This window comes from Bubalus bubalis, chromosome 3, assembly GCF_019923935.1.
Source record: "Bubalus bubalis isolate 160015118507 breed Murrah chromosome 3, NDDB_SH_1, whole genome shotgun sequence".
NCBI lineage: Eukaryota > Metazoa > Chordata > Mammalia > Artiodactyla > Bovidae > Bubalus > Bubalus bubalis.
Genome location: NC_059159.1, coordinates 70455175 through 70470277, shown reverse-complemented (window position 1 = coordinate 70470277; position 15103 = coordinate 70455175). Strand labels below are relative to the sequence as shown.

Genomic DNA, 15103 nt, shown 5'->3' with positions numbered 1-15103 from the left:
AGTTATGACTTTCAAAACCTTAATGATAGGGCCTGACCCTGTTCAGTCTTGAATGGAGTTATTTCTGAAAAGTAAATGCTTTTCCTATTGGAGTTCCCAAAGATTAGGGATAAGACTGCCGATCTGGTGAACTTCTGGATGGCAGCTTAAAGTCACGTTTCCTTGCTGCCTCAAGAATTTTTTCAGGGCCATACTCCCAGAATCTCCCATTGTTTCTGAGCAATATTCCACTTGTGAATACAGAAGCTCCCCTACCCACTGATAACCTGGGTCATCTGGCTCCCCATCCCAATACTATTTTTTTAAATCTAGTTTTTAGTGTCTATCTGGGTCATACATGTACGCAGTTTGAAGACTCAGAGAGGCTCGCCATGAACAAAGGGCCTCTTTGCCTCTGCCAGCTGTCTCCTCTTTTCTGCTCCCCACAGTCCACATTGGAGAATTTTTAATGGATACTTGTGGGCTGGAAGAAGCACAAGCTGGAATCAAGATTGCCGGGAGAAATATCAATAACCTCAGACATGCAGATGACACCACCCTTATGGCAGAAAGTGAAGAGGAACTAAAAAGCCTCTTGATGAAAGTGAAAGTGGAGAGTGAAAAAGTTGGCTTAAAGCTCAACATTCAGAAAACAAAGAACATGGCATCTGGTCCCATCACTTCATGGGAAATAGATGGGAAAACAGTGGAAACAGTGCCAGACTTTATTTTTTGGGGCTCCAAAATCACAGCAGATGGTGACTGCAGCCATGAAATTAGAAGACGCTTACTCCTTGGAAGAAAAGTTATGACCAACCTAGATAGCATATTCAAAAGTAGAGACATTACTTGGCCAACAAAGGTCCGTCTAGTCAAGGCTATGGTTTTTCCAGTGGTCATGTATGGATGTGAGAGTTGGACTGTGAAGAAAGCTGAGTGCCAAAGAACTGATGCTTTTGAACTGTGGTGTTGGAGAAGACTCTTGAGAGTCCCTTGGACTGCAAGGAGATCCAACCAGTCCATTCTGAAGATCAGCTCTGGGATTTCTTTGGAAGGAATGATGCTGAAGCTGAAACTCCAGTACTTTGGCCACCTCATGAGAAGAGTTGACTCACTGGGAAAGACCCTGATGCTGGGAGGGATTGGGGGCAGGAGGAGAAGGGGACGACAGAGGATGAGATGGCTGGATGGCATCACTGACTTGATGGACGTGAGTTTGAGTGAACGGGAGTTGGTGATGGACAGGGAGGCCTGGCATGCTGCGATTCATGGGGTCACAAAGAGTTGGACACGACTGAGCGACTGAACTGAACTGAACTATGACATTTACCTCTATGTCAACAAATAACAAGTTTTGACCACTGCTTCTTGATTTTTTCAGTTTTAGACATAATCTTTTTATTTCTTATTATGAAGCAAATTTAGCTCTTTCCAGTTTCTCCAGCAGGCCCTTCTAATCTCACTGTATCTCCCGTAGAGTTTTGTAATTTCTATAAGTATTCAGGGTCTGTAGTATGATTATATAAATTCCACTCACAACTGAGCCATATAATATACTATGTTTTTTTCCCAAACACAATTTTAAGTCTTCCCTGGATAGAAATAACTCAATTTTTCATTTGCTTAATTAACTATATGTTTAGCATTAATTCTACCCTTTAAACGGAGAAGGTGATGGCACCCCACTCCATTACTCTTGCCTGGAAAACCCCATGGACGGAGGAGCCTGGTGGGCTGCAGTCCATGGGGTCGCTAAGAGTCAGACATGACTGAGCGACTTCACTTTCACTTTTCACTTTCCTGCATTGGAGAAGGAAATGGCAACCCACTCCAGTGTTCTTGCCTGGAGAATCCCAGGGATGGGGGAGCCTGGTGGGCTGCTGTCTGTGGGGTCACACAGACTCGGACACGACTGAATCGGCTTAGTAGCAGCAGTAGCTACCCTTTAAACTAGCTGTCCCTAGTGGTATAAGTCTCCTCTGAATACCTTCGAACACACCAGGCAATGCAATAACACCACCTTCTTGAGGAAACTCCCCAGAACCCTCCAACCTACTTCAAAATATGCGGGTTGTTTCCTAGGCCTGCTTCACAGTTTTTTCTTGAGAGTTCTCTTCATTATTTTCTTGGGAATCTCTCTCATCTTGGCTGTTTTCGTTCTTAGATTCCAGGTCTTTTTCTTCCTTAATTTCTTTTTTCATTTTTATGGTGCACATCATGGAGTCCCTTTCTGAGAAAGAGAATGTGGAACCAATGGTTTGAGAGCTAGTATACCCCCAAAATGTCTTTATTCTACTCTTCCCTTTGGCTTAAGACAGAATTCCAAGTTGGAAATAACTTTTCCTTAGACTTTTGAAGATATTGTTCTATTATCTTCTGGCTTCCAAGGTTACTTTGAGGAGTCCCAAGCTATTTTTGTCATTGATCTTCTGTCCCCTGTTTCTCTGGAAGCTTGTGCATGAATATTCTCTTTTGTTGCTCTGAAATTCTGTGATGCAGTGGGACAGATTTATTTTATCCATCATGATGAATACTCAGTGGATGTGTATGGAGGTGGTGAGGGTTGTTGGGGTCCTTGTTGGAGAAGGCTGCTGGGACGCTCCTGTTCTCTTTATTCCCCTCAGGAAGATGCTGTGGTCAGATCCCTCTTGGTGCTGGGTTTGGCCTGAAAGCATGCACACTACTGAGGTGCACCAGAGTGTGAGGTGCAGTCGTGTTTGGAGTGGTCATAGGGCCAGGCCCGGCACACGAACCTGTAGCCCCCAGATCCAAGGTACAAGCATGCTTGGTGTGACAGAGATTGCTGTTCAGTTGCTCAGTCATATCTGACTCTTTGCGACCCCTTGGACTGCAGCATGCCAGGCTTCCCTGTCCTTCACCAACTCTCGGAGCTTGCTCAAACTTATGTCCATTGAGTCAATGATGGCATCCAAACATCTCGCCCTCTGTCATCCCCTTCTTCTACGCTCAGTCTTTCCCAGCATCAGGGTCTTTTCTAATGAACCGGTTCTTCACATCAGGTGGCCAATGTGTTGAAGCTTCAGCTTCAGCATCAGTCCTTCCAATGAATATTCAGGACTGATTTCCTTTAGGATTTAGGATTGAGATCCAACGATCTCCTTGCTGCCCAAGGGACTCTCAAGAGTCTTCTCCAACACCACAGTTCAAAAATATCGATTCTTTGGTCCTCAGCCTTCTTTAGGCTCACCTGTCACATCCATACATGACTACTGGAAAAACCATAGCTTCGACTAGACGGACCTTTGTCGGCAAATTAATGCCAATGATACTGGTGTCTGAGACGCAGGCACACATGGAGTGACCGAGGCTCTGAGGTTCAGGGCACAGGTGCACGTGCTGTGGTGGTGGTGGTGCCAATGTCAAGTGCATACAAAGTGGTTTCTGAGCTAGGGTCTGGGGCATGTGTGCAACTGTTTGGGGAGGGGGGGATGGAGTGGGGGCATGGAATCTCTGGCCCTGGGGGATGCAGTGGCAACTCCTCTCAAGGCAGGGAGCGCAGCGATGGCTCCTTTTAAAAGAGTGGGGGACAAAGTGGCGGCTGCTTCTCCAGGGAGGCACAGCAAGGTGGATTCTAAGCAGCTTGGTTTGCTGGTGTCAGGTCAGTGTCAGCAAATACTGCAGCAGTCGGGTGAAAGCTTTGGGTGTCTCTGTGCTGACAAGGGCTGCTGTGCTCTTCTGACCTCTTTCCCCCCATGTGGGAAGGTCCTGCTGAGGGCATCCGTCTTGGCACTGAACTACGCTGGACTGGGAGATGGGGGTGATCCCAGGATGATGCTTCCGATGCTTTTCTACACAGTCATCCTTGGGTTTTGTGCTCCACTGAGTTGCTGCAAGTTCTTTCATTCAGAGCTCTTCCAGTGCTATGCCATTTCATCTGCTTGCAGTTCTTCATGTGTGTGTGTGTGTGTGTGTGTGTGAAGGACAAACATTGGAACTTCCTAGTGTGCTAACTGCCTGAGATCACTCCTCCTCCTTACTTTTTACCTTTGATTTCTTTCCTCAGTGTTTGCTCTAGTGATTACAATGTTACTGCTGTCCGGTTGCTGAGTCGCATCCAGCTCTTAGTGATCCCGTGAACTGCAGCATGCCAAGCTCCTCTGTCCTCCTGCATCTCTCAGAGTTCCTCAAATTCATGTCCGCTGAGTCAGTGACACTATGTAACCATCTCATTCTCTGCCATCCTCCTCTCCTTTCACCTTCAATCTTTCCCAGCATCAGTGATTACAATATGCCTCTTCAATGGATCATGAAAGCGAAAGTGAAGTCGCTCAGTCGTGTCCAACTCTGCGACTCCATAGACTGTAGCCTACCAGGCTCCTCTGTCCATGGGATTTTCCAGGCAATAGTACTGGAGTGGATTGCCATTTCCTTCTCCAGGGAACTTCCCTACCCAGGGCTCGAACCCGGGTCTCCCACATTGTAGACAGACGCTTTAGCGTTTGAGCCACCAGGGAAGATCTACTTTCAATTAATGTAGTTTTTGGTGAAAGAAAAAGGAAATTTTGCACGCGTATAGCTCCATTGCTCACTCTCCCCTTCTCTGTGCTATTATTGGTGCATATATTTATGTGTGCTACAAACCCACAGTACGATGTTATAATTTCTGCTTGAGCAATCACATGTGTTTTTTTAAGTTAAGAGAAGAAAAGATAATATATTATTATATATTTTTAAATTTACTTACATGCTTGCCATTTCCAGTGCTTTTCATTTCTTTTTGTCAGCTGGTTAACATCTGGTGTCATATTCTTTCAGTCAGATAGAAACAACTTCTCTGTTTTACTTATCTGAAAAAGTGTTTATTTCACCTTCACTTTTTAAAGATATTTTTATTGGATAGTAAATTCTTAGGTGATAGTTCTTTTTTTTTTTTTTTTTTATCTTAGCACTTTAAATATAGCATTCCAGTGTCTTCTAGCCACCACCATTTCTGATGAGAATTCAACCACTAATTGTGTTGCTGCTGCCATAAATACAATGGATCATTTTTTTCTCTTGCTGCTTGCAGGATAATCTCTTTTCTTTGGTTTTCAGTATATAACCATGATGACTCAGTGTGGTTCTCTTTGTGTTTATATTATGTTGGGTTCATTCTGTTTTTTGACTATGCTAGTCTGCTGGGCTACTATAGCAAAATATCATGAACTGAGTGGTTTATAAACGTAACTTTATTTCCCACTGATCTGAAGGCTGGCAAGTCCAGGATCATGGTGCCAGTAGATTTGGGGTCTAGTGAGCGTCTGCTTCACTGATGACCGACCGTCTTTTTGCTGTACACTCGCATGGTGGAAGAGAGACAACTCTCTCTATATAAAATTTTTAAAAGGCCTTTTTTATTTTTTTATTTTTTTTTTTTTTCCTTTTTTATTTTTTAAGTTCACTAATTCTTACTGTTTTCCAGGTAAATAAAAGTGAGGGAATTTGCCTTTATCCAATTTACATGAGGCCATTGAAGAAGGCAATGGCACCCCACTCCAGTACTCTTGCCTGGAAAATCCCATGGATGGAGGAGCCTGGTGGGCTGCAGTCCATGGGGTCGCTAAGAGTCGGACACGACTGAGCGACTTCACTTTCACTTTTCACTTTCATGCAATGGAGAAGGAAATGGCAACCCACTCCAGTGTTCTTGCCTGGAGAATCCCAGGGATGGGGGAGCCTGGTGGGCTGCCGTCTATGGGGTTGCACAGAGCTGGACACGACTGAAGTGACTTAGCATGCTCTCATGGCCTAATCACCTCACAAATGCTCTACTTCACGATTAGGTTGGGCACACTGAGTCCAACCTATGAATTTGGGGGGACACAAACATTCAGACCATAGCATTGACCCTTTAAGCTAATATCATTCACTAACACTGAATAACTGTCAACTATTTTTTTTCTTCAAATAGTTTTTCTGTGTCTTTTCTTCTTTCTTCTATTTTTGGGGTTCCTATTACATTTATATTTGTACATTATACTTCGTTTGTCAGTTCTCTAAGTCTCGTTCATTTTTCTTAACTCTTTCTGCTTCTCTCTTTTTTTTTTTGATTCAATAACTTTTATTGCTCTATCTTCAAATCCACATCTTTCTCCTGCCAGCTCAAATCTGCTGTTGAGCCTATTTAATTAATTTTCAACTTCAGTCTTTGTAGTTTTCAACTCCAGAAATTCCACTTGATTCTTGTTTATAATTTCCATTTTTCTGTTGAGAGTCTCTTATTGTTGACATATTCTCCACATAAATTCCTTTAATTCTTAAACATATATTCTTTTCATTTCTTGAACATAACTAAAAAAGCTGCTCTGAAATCTCTGTCTGCTAAATCCAACATTTGGGTCCGTGTGGCATCAGAATATTGACTTTTTTCTGGTCACAGTTTCTTGTTTTTTTGTGTGCCTAGTAATTTCTAGTTGAAAACTGGACATTGCTGTGAATTCTATTTTATTCCTGAATTTTGTTTTATTTTTCTGAAAGTTGTTTCCTGTTTTCTTAACTTTTCTGCATCTGCATTGCAAAGTTGGTCTCCTCCATGGTGTGCAGCCGTTGATATCACTGTGTAGGGTTTACTTTTAGTATTTTACTTTGTTTTTCAGTCTGGCTCCCTAAGGGTGTTCCCTGTTTGTGCACTATTTAGTGGTCAGGTCATTATTTGGATAGAAGTCCTGCTCAGAAACCTTGAACATGTGAGCCTTCTATCTTCTGCTGTCTAAGTTGTGTGTGGTTGAAGGAAGAAATTCAAATCTGCAGAGTGTCCTTCAGTCTCCCTTGATTTTCACTTTTCTCTGGACTCTCTCTGGTCTCCCTGACTTGTGCATATTTTAGGAGTTGGTCAGGGACATGTGGGGAGTTTATTATCTCAGCCCTTTTGTGGCTCTCTTACTTCCAGATTTCCCCCCTTGCATTTCTAGGTGATCTTTAGGCTACTCTGAACAGAAGTTGTGCTCTCAAGCCCAGTAAAGCTGCAGTTTTTCCGCTTTGATCTGAACTGTTCTGTGGCCTTTAACCCATAAGTAGCAGATTTTCACCTCCTCACTCCAGATCACATCTGTCACCTTCACCTGGCTGCTGGTTTTCACTAACAGGCCTCAAACAAGTTCATCATTCGCACGAGTAAAACTGTGGTTCTCGGGACTTCCCTGGTGGTCCGGTGGCTAAGATTACACACTCCCAATGCAGGGGGCCTGGCTTCGATCCCTGGTCAGGGAAATAGATCCCACCTGCCACAGCTAAAGATCCTGCATGCCACAGGGAAGATCATAGATCCCTCGAGCAGCAACTAAGCAACTTATTGGCACAGCCAATAAGTAAAATTATATTTTAAAAAATAAGTCGTAGTTAAAAAAAAAAAAAAGCTGTGTTTCTCATCAGCCGGGCTGAGGTGTGTGGATGAGACACAGAAAGTCCAAACAAGAAGACCACAGGCTCTATTGTCCACAGCTTTTGATTTTTTTTTTTCCAGAAATGTTCTGATGTCAGAAGGCTGTTGCAGACACATGGAAGGATAGCTCCACATTTTGCATATGTCACCTCAAATGTGCAAAAATAAATGGGGCAGCCAGTGAGGCTGAACAGTGAGCTGAGCGGGGGAGGGTCAGAGCAGAGTCTCATCTCAGCGCAGCCCTGGGAGCCCTCTCTGAGGTTCTCCAACAAAAGCTTCTGTTAAAGACACCCCTTACCTCACTTCATATGTCTTGCTGCTTCCCATCTTCTCTCCCAGCGCCTCCCCTCCTCCCCCTGCCTTTCTTATGGATGCTATGACTCTGTCAGGGTGAAAATGGCTGAAAGTAACTTTCACTTCTGCTTAGACAACTGAAACCCAAGAGTAAGGTCATTTCCTCCTTCTTTTCTGGGTGGCTGCTGGAATCCATTTTTGGGTTTTTTTCCGATCCCTGTCTGTTGGGGGTGGACAGAAAGGTGAAGCTTTTTTCCCCCAAAATCATACAAAAGCCAGCTTCTCTAAACTCCTTTCCCTGCAAACCTCACACATCCCCTTTCACTCTAACCTTGAATAGATAAGTCATTGGAAGAAATGGATTTTCTCTTTAGAAAGATAGACTCCCTATTTCCCACTGTATTCTCTGTATCCTTGAGTTCAAGTATGTACAAAATTCTTCACAACTCACTTATTTAAGCGCCATGGATTAAAAAAAAAATTAGACATAATTCAGGCGGTATCACTGGACCCTTGGTAAGTAAAAAGCTCAATGCTGGCTCTGCCTCTGAGAGTTTGCAGGATCCTTAGGGACAAACCGTGTTCAAAGCCGGCTCCTTGGTAATGTCCTTCAGTAGTCCCCGATGGAGTTCTTGTTCCTGCCTCTGTTCTAATACTGCGCCTTGTTGAGACACCAATGGCTGCACTCACCACACCCAGTCATGGTTGTCTATCTACCAGACCCTCCCAGACACCTTAGACTGGCTCCCACAGAGGACAGGCATGCTTATTTATATCTGCATCCCCAGCCTCTTGTGTGTTCTTAAAGCAAACAATCAGAAAAGTTTGTTGTGTTAGCTGAATTGAAATAACAGGACTGAATAATCTCTCCTCAATTCAAGAACTTTTCTGTATTTAAGATTTTATTTTTTTGACTTCCAAGTTTTGTTTTATTTTTAATTGGAGGATAATTGCTTTACAGTGTCGTGTTGGTCTCTGCTGTACAACGATGTGAATCAGCCGTAAGTACACATATATATGTCCCCTTCCTCTTGAGCCTCCCTCCCACTGCCTTAATCTCTCTCCTCTAGGTTGTCTCAGAACACCAGGCTGAGCTCCTGTGTAGTTACTATATATCAAATCATTAACTTTTAAATCACAAGTTTAAGTAGTTTGGGAGTCTTCAAACTAGAGCACAAACGCTTAGGTCCAACTCTCAGGTGTCAGGAAGTGACTATAAAAATAACACCTACGATTCACTGAGCACAGCCAGTTCTGGGCATGGTTCTGGGCCCTTTGCTGTCAAGGATGGAAGAAGACAAAGCAGTTTTTCTAAAAGATCAGATTTGGCACTTGGATTAGACATATTCACATCAGCTACCAGTTATTTGGAGTTCTCATGTGCTAAATACTGTAATAGAGGCTTTTTATACATTAATTCGTCTGTTCTCACAAAAAAATCTTTTGGGGAAAATAAAATAGATTGTTTTCAAGGAGTCTTAGAACCCAAGATCTCTATGTTGCTGCTAAGGTTGCCATGAACATCTATCAAAAAAATCTTTCCTGCCAGAGACTCACAGTGAATTACTCTCTTAATCCTAAAATCCAAGGGAAGGGACTCCATGAAGAAGCTGAGATTCTGAACTGTAGTCCCAGGGCAGGAGTAGAAGCCAATGTGTCTAAATTCTCTCCTTGCCCCCCGATATCGAGGTTCCCAGACATAAGGGCAGGAGAGGAGACCACCCACTGGCTCCCTTTGGTCCACAGATCAGAAAGTAGGAGGCCAGTGGCTCCCTATGTCCGGCTGAACCAATACGTCTCCAGAGGGCATCTCAGCAAACTTCTTGGTCCCATTGGTCCCTCAGCTGGTGTGGTAAAGGACGGCACCTCGTCACTCTAGATGTTAAGGTCCTTCCCCATCAACTCCATCAGTCTCTGTTCCTCTGAGTTTTCACAGTAGAGTGACATAGTACAATTGAAAAGGCTCTGAGATCAGAATCAAGGACTGGCTAGAGTCAAGGGAATTTCCTTACTAGAGACAAGGGAATTAGCCAAATTTTTGCCGTCACTCCATTCTGTCACTTGTGCTCTTTGTATCCCATGAGCTGGGTATCATCAGGACTATTTGGAAGACAAGACAAAACCAGCACGGCTGGGAGATGGCCACCTTGCTCACACAGACGGCACAAGGCAGCCGAACCCAAGCTCCTTCTTGCCTTGCAGACAACCCTGCAAGGCAGCGTGAAATACCTTGCAGGGTTAACTTGGAGGTTTACTAACTGTACCTACCAGGCTCGCTGCAGGAAAAACACCTCCGTGTTGTTAAACCAAAGCCCCTTGGGAAAACTTTCTGACGGCAGAGGGGCACAGTGACAAACGTGACCCAGCTCCAGAGAAAGACCAGCTGCTCGTGGTCCTTGCTCATAGGCTTTTCCTGGGCACAGCGAGCCCACGAAAGCTTTCCAAGGGCCGGTGGGAGGGGCGGGGCTCGGTGGAGGCAGCTGTGACCACAGACGGGGGTGGGGGGATAGCTTGCCACCTCGGCGGGTTCTTGCCATCGCTGGCAGGAAGCCACGAGCTACTGAAGTGACTGAGACGCCTGGGATGGGCTCCTGCTTCAGGATTGTTTCCGAGTCGCTGGTTGTAGCTAGGAGGCCGCTGCCCGACAAGGCGCGGCGATTTGAAGAGCTATGGTGAGCAGCCGCTGAATACTGCCAAGGTAAGACTCATCTTCCGCCTTCCTGACCATCGCATTTCCTCACACAGCGCAGACAGTGCTTAGGGGCCCGTGGAGACCCTGGGAGAGTAGGCAGGAACATTGCTATGGGTGTTACAGGGGAGAGGGAAGACTTTCTTAGGGTCTGAGCCCCAGCTGTGGATAGATTGCCCCGTCGTTTGTTCATTTCTATTTTAGACGGTTTTTTTTTTTTTCATCTTATTTTTAATTGGAGGATTATTACTTGACAATATTGTGATGGTTTCTGCCATACTTCATTATGGAATGGTCACCCAAGAGAGTTTTTTTGATTGATAAAACTTCAGTCCATCCAGGATAGAGTCTGCTGCTCAGGCTTTCGAAGCTGGAAAAGGTGGTGAATGTGCCACGAAAGAGAGACAGAAGGAGGCTGTGGGTGGGGTGAGGGTGTGGATGGGCACTCAGGGCTGTGTGCTCCAGGCAAAAGCCTCCCTGTAAAGGAGGGTAAAGGCACCATGGTGCCAAGCTGATGCAGGGCAGCAGTGACGTGTGGAGGTTCTGACTCAAGGTCAATGATTGCTTGTTGCTTTCATTTCATTTTGGTCTTCTTTTTACAATCAGGTTTTCCATTTTCCAGACATTTGGAGGTAGGGTGATGGAATAGGCTTATTGCTGTTTGGTTGCTAAGTCATATCCGACTCTTTGCGACCCCATGGACTGTAGCCCGCCAGGCTCCTCTGTCCATGGGATTCTCCAGGCAAGAACACTGGAGTGGGTTGCCTCGCCCTCTTTCAGGGGATCTTCCCAACCCAAGGACTGAACCTGTGTCTCCTGCATTGGCAGGTGGATTCTTTACCACTGAGTCACTAGGGAAGCCCTGGGATAGGTTTAAAGATGGCCTGTTTGGCTAAGAGAGCTCTTTGGCCAACTGTGAAAAGGAAAGAATAGTTGATATCTTGAGAGAATTTTAAAAATACTAGGATTTTGACAACTTTTCCAGTCATTTCCTAACTGGCCAATGTGCTCACTCACCCTCAATTGCCACATGACCAAGGAACTAAAAAACCGTCATTACGGTGCTTCTGTCATTATAGAGAAGAATTCCACGTGATCTATGTCGACACTCTTCCCTCCTGGAAGGGAGTTAGAAACCCCTCCGCTTAAGTGAGGACTGGACTTACTAGAGAGTATGGAGAAGGAAAACCGGTAACCCTGCAGTGGAGAATCCTGGCCCCAAGGTCAAGGTTAACATCTCCAGGGATAAGTCACCTTGTATTCATTGTCTAACTTTGGCTGCAAGGAGAAAAGTACTTCACCTCCAAGATATTCCTTCCTCAAACCCCTAATCCTAGTCTAGTTATGAGAAAACATCAGACAAACCCAAATTGAAGGGCTACAGACTACTTGACCTTCAAGATTCTCAAGGTCATGACAAACAAGTAAAGAGAGGGAAATTGTCACTTCAGAGGAGAGTAAGGAGAAATGACAGCTAAATCCAGAATTCACATATGGGTTGGTTTGGAGCCTGGAACAACAACAACCTCAAAGTCATTAGTGAAGAATAGGTGAACTCTAAATAAAGTCTGGAGCTTAACAGCTATCACTAATGTGCCTCTCTTGGTTCTGGCAAGTGTACCATTGTTAGGAAAGACACCAACACTCAGGGAAGCTGGGTGCAGGATGCAGGGCAAGTCTCTATCCTATCTTTGTAATTTTTCTGTAAACCTAAAATTATTCCAAAATAAAAAATAAAAATCTATGCTCATCCTGCCTTGGAGCAGAAATAGTCAACATCTGAACATGCTTGGGACAACTGGTGTTCATGGCCTGGGGGGCCCACCCTCTCTTTGAACATTCTGGAACCCAGAAAGCCTCTTGCATTTTCTATCAGCCTCTCTCCCAACTCCCCACCTGATTCTCAAAAAGCGCCGTATTTCCCTGTCTTCGTGGTCTTCCTCATCATTCATTTATTTTTTCATTCAACACACATTTCTGAGCCTTCACTCTGTGTCAGGGGGATTTAGGCCTAAGGACTGCACTTCTGTCTCCCAGCAGAGCTCACTGTGCTGGTTCAGGCTCCTGGGCCTCCAGCTCATGCCAGCTACCCACACCTGACCCATCCCCAGTGGGGAAGCAGGAGGCCGAGCGTGGAGGCCAATGAGGGCCCAGACCCGGTATGAAATACCTGGATGGACTCTGCCATCCTGGGCTCACCCTTCCCTGCAGAATCTGTGGCCAGCCAGGCAGCACTGAATGTGCTGCAAACACTCTTCCATGAGCAGAGCATCTCCTGAGGAATGCAGAGTCAAACTGGAACTCTAAGAGCCAGCTCCTGCTTGAGTGACACCTGGGGGGCCAGGTCCCTGCACAGACCCTAGAATCTGCAGCATCCAGACGAGATCACCAGGGGCAGCAGCCTTGCTTTAAGGATCAAGTGTTTAGAGAGGTACCAGGGAGACAGAGAAACCCAACCCACCCCCCCCCCTCAACACACATACACGTTCACATACATACACACACATACACGTGCGTGCGCTTGGGCTTCACAGGCCCGGCAGAGCAGGTGTGCCCTTGTTCAAAGGCGATGTCTCAACCAGATTAGAGAAAGCTTCGGAAGAAGACATGAAAGAGGAAAGAATTATGAAGCTGTGGGGAGATAGCATTTACATGAAAATCACAACACTGAGATGAAGATCTGAGCTGAAGAGCGGTGATTACCGCTGGGCCTGCAGTCGCTTTCCTGTCACATCTCCTGCTCCGCCACTGCTTCTGGAACACACCAGGCCCCTCCTGCTGGTCGCTCTGTGGTGCACCTCTCTTTCTCATCCAGGCAAGTCCCTCTTGTCCTGGGTCTCAGGATCAGCGCCCATGTCTTCTCTCCTGTCGTGTCATGCCGTGCCATGCCAAGTCTCTTCCGTCGTGTCCAACTCTTTGCAACCCGCATGGACTGTAGCCCACCAGGCTCCTCTCTCCATGGGATTCTCCAGGCAAGAATACTGGAGCAGGTTTCCATGCCCTCCTCCAGGGGATCTTCCCGACCCAGGAATGAAAACTGTGTCTCTTCTATCTCCGGCACTGGCAGGCAGGCTCTTTAGCACTAGCACCACCCGGGAAGCCTGCTGCTGCTGCTGCTGCTAAGTCGCTTCCGTCGTGTCCGACTCTGTGCGACCCCACAGACGGCAGCCCACCAGGCTCCCCCATCCCTGGGATTCTCCAGGCAAGAACACTGGAGTGGGTTGCCATTTCCTTCTCCAATGCATGAAAGTGAAAATGAAAGTGAAGTCGCTCAGTCGTGTCCGACTGTAGCGACCCCATGGACTGCAGCCTACCAGGCTCCTCTGTCCATGGGATTTTCCAGGCAAAAGTACTGGAGTGGGGTGCCATTAGCCTAACAGTGCCCAAATCCACCCCTGAGTTCCCAAGGCGTCTAGCACATGCCTGGGGCACTTTGTTGGCAGGTCTGCTGCCCCTCTGGATCTGGGCTCTTCCAAGACAGGGACCAAGTCCTCTCTCCAAACACTATCCAAAACAGGAGAGGGTTTTAGAAAGAGCTTGAAGCATGATGAGGGTGTTAAATAAGAATTATCTTTCTTTCTGCATACAAAACATAGATCAGTTCTTTATTTTTTCACCAAGAGGGCCAACTTATGGTGAGATATCCGGCTGTGTTTATTATAGTTAGACAAATGACCTATGTTTCAACTGTCCATTTTTACAGTTATTCTACCTTGTATTGCTACAGATGGAGAAGGCAATGGCACCCCACTCCAGTACTCTTGCCTGGAAAATCCCATGGACGGAGGAGCCTGTTAGGCTGCAATCCATGGGGTCGCTAGGAGTTGGACACAACTGAGCGACTTCACTTTCACTTTTCACTTTCATGCATTGGAGACGGAAATGACAACCCACGCCAGTGTTCTTGCCTGGAGAATCCCAGGGACGGTGGAGCCTGGTGGGCTGCCGTCTATGGGGTTGCACAGAGTCGGACACGACTGAAGTGACTTAGCATAGCATAGCATTGCTACAGAAATTCTATAAAATTATTTCACAGTAAGATTCTTTTTAGTCCCACCATTTCTAAAGTAAATGAGACTTTTAAAAAACAAATTCTTTTTATTTTTTTATATTGTACTTGAAGATAGGATCAAAAGTAATAAACCATTTTATGATTTTATTTGGGTGGCTTTATGGGAAAGGCTGAAGTTTCCATTTCCTAATGGGAAGGAGCCATTTCCGTTTTGTGGTGTCTGTCCCTTTGTCTGTCTGGTGGACTCCCTCGCACGGTTAGGGCTGTCAGGGATGTGTCAGGTTAAGACTGAGAACAGGGGTGTACTGGCAAATGTTTAACCTCCAACTTTCCGGGAAACACACACATACACGTAAGTTAATCATCAGTTTTACTGGTATAAATGATGAGTAACACTCATTTACAAATATTAATATATGTAATACCCATTCTTACAAATTCCACATAGCCAACTGATTCTCCACAGAATGATCTTGTGAACTTTTGCCAAACTCTTGGACCCAAAGTCAAGCAATTGATGCACATGAACTTCACTGATATTTTCATTTATTCTAAGAAGTAAGATCAGAGTGAAACCATGTGTGTGAACTGCACTTGATAGTCTGTGGGGTGACCCACTTCTTTACTAAATTGAATAACAGTATTTTATTACTTGAAAATTTTCTCCATGTTGAGGGGTGCTATCCACAGCTACAAATCTTTTAAAGCAAAATCAACACTATTAATGTTTTCTCCATCACTGTCTTAA

General features: G+C 45.3%; 1 protein-coding gene across 1 annotated transcript in view; it reads left to right on the top strand.

Annotated features, from left to right (window-relative positions):
* Window positions 1-10155: 10155 nt before the first annotated feature.
* The window catches only part of BLK (BLK proto-oncogene, Src family tyrosine kinase), a 52039-nt gene continuing 47091 nt past the window's right edge, over window positions 10156-15103 (top strand). Inside the window, exon 1 of the mRNA XM_044939698.1 lies at window positions 10156-10352. The gene's annotated coding sequence lies outside the window, so the exon portion shown is untranslated. The remainder of the gene's footprint in view (window positions 10353-15103) is intronic.